Below are 2,498 nucleotides of genomic sequence, written 5' to 3'. Positions count from 1 at the left end.
CCATTAATAAAAAAAAAAAACAAATAGTTTTTTAAAGTATCAAAAAAACTTAAAAAATGTTGCATAAAAATATTTAAAATTTTTCTACGGAATCTTAATAATGATGTTTTTGATGCGGTTTTTGAACTTCTTTCAAAGCTTGTTTTAAGAAAGCTTAGCTTGGGAAATATTTTTAAAGAGAGTTGCCACCTATTTGAAATTTTTAATTCAATTGAATTGATAAGATATATTAAATATAACAGTTTTTGTATCAAAGAGAGTTGCCACCTGTTTGAAAATTTTAATTCAATTGAATTTATAAGATATACAAAAGATATTTCATAAATCTTTCTCTAAGAAAAATTTTTCATTTGCATTATCGACAATCTTAAAAGCTAAGATTAAAAACGTAAAATGAAAAAAAAAAAAATCTTACCAGATGGATATTGGAAGGTGTTTGAAAAATCTGAACTGGAATAAACATAAAATTTACAAGCTATTTGATACAGATATTTTTCAGAAGGATTGCCACTGATATTAATTTTTATACTGAAGGTTTGAGTATACATTTAGAGTTGAAATACAAATTTTAAAATGTTTACGAATCGAAAAATATTGAAAAATTACTTGATTGATGGTAATTGTTGTCACCAACTGCTTTCAAAATAGTCGAATTAATCAACTTTTTAACTTAAATATAAAAGATTTCTACATTTAAAAACTTGGAAAATTAACTTTAAACATTTCCAATATTACAACAAAAACTTTTATACAAATAGTCTTGGTTTACTGAATAATGGAAAATTTAATTGCAAATCTAGAAAAAACTTAAAATTTAGACTTTTGCAATTTTTTTTTTTACATTTTGACGAATTTCCGTCATCCCTTGTGTCTCTTAACCAAATTTGACAAGGGATGACGGAAATTTGTTCCAAAACACATCAAAAGCTACGTGCATACATATTAACACACACACACAGGCACAGCAAAAATCTGAATACAGAGGAATTCCTTACCTGCTTTTGAAAACCCCTTGGAATTTACATATTTAATTGCTTTTAACGTAGGCATAGAAACAAAAATGAAATTTTCTCAATGCACACTCCATGGTTGCCAAAATGCGAAAATGCACTGTGGGCTTACCAAAATATTTAATAAACTGCTGCAACGCTTTAGGACAAACGTAATGCCTCATAATCTCCGGTATGAACTTCATTTGCTTGTGGGAGTATTTAAAATGTCATTTACACTAGCAGCAGTTCCAAAGTAAATACTCGTACGCGCTCAACTCCGCCATATGTGTGTTTTAAGTGTGCATACATATATGTGTGTGTATGTATATATATATGTATGTATAGGCAAGTACCTGGTATGACAGCATAACCGTAGGACAACTTGAAATTTGAATAAACGCAAAGGCATTTGTGGGCATGATTCAGAGCAGATGTGGGAATTTGTTAGCAGAACGCTTCCAGTATTGAATTACTTAAGCTAAACTAATAGCTAAAGCTCCCAAAACCTGTAATGGTTTACTAACTCGTCGTACGGCGGAAAATTGAAATTGAAATTTTCAAGGCTTGTAAGGAATTTGAGCACAATTCAAATATTTACTCACACGAACATGCGCACAAATAAATATACATACATACTGTTATTCCTAATACAGAATTCGTAGCAGAAGTAAAAATAACTCGACACCTGTAATACAAATTGAAGACTTTTGCTATGCGCACAGTCAGTAATTATTGCATGGCTAAGTGGCTAAGTAAAAGTGAGCGAAGGTAAAGGCTGTATTTGATGACGACATTTGTGAAAGTTATTTCAACCTATACTCGTACGCACTATACTTTGAACAGTTATATCTATGTATGTATGTATGTAGATGTATGTCAGTAAAATGTTGACCAAAGAAATTAACTCAACAAAATTGTAGAATAAACAATAGAATAAAAGCAAACAAGAGCCGTTGCAAAGACAAAAGCCATTATTATGCCAGCGTTGCTCAGCTAGCATTCAACCATTCAACTATTCATTTGTTCATTCATAGTTACATCTTTTCATAAGTATATTTCAAAAGACAAATAAAATAAGTAAGTAATGAAAACAAAACAATACTAATAGCTGCTAAATAATGCGACTCTGTGTGTGTGTAGAAAAGTAGGAAATCGCAAACAAGTATAATGCTGTTGCAACAAAAGTTACCGGAAGTATTTCAAATATATATATACCGTGATACCGACAAAAGTTCGCTTGTGCTTAAAGCTTTAAAAAGTCTACAGTATACCTACTAAATGCGACATTGGCAGAAACTTTACCTTGGCTCGTTGGTGGGAGCGTCACCTGAGCACATACCCAGGACCACCTAGGTCCACTTTCTCTGAGAACCTTGATTGTTTTCTGCTTCCATGATTCGGTTTCGCCAAACCATTTGGATTTTTTGATCAATATATTTATGCTAGTAATGGTACATTTGGAAATCCCCCTAAAATTTTGTATGCGAAAACTTCCGAGTGCTGGAC

This window comes from Rhagoletis pomonella, unplaced genomic scaffold (assembly GCF_013731165.1).
Source record: "Rhagoletis pomonella isolate Grant_MI unplaced genomic scaffold, Rhpom_1.0 Rhpom_scaffold_00006, whole genome shotgun sequence".
In the NCBI taxonomy this organism is placed as follows: Eukaryota; Metazoa; Arthropoda; class Insecta; order Diptera; family Tephritidae; genus Rhagoletis; species Rhagoletis pomonella.
This window is presented reverse-complemented; position numbering follows the sequence as displayed.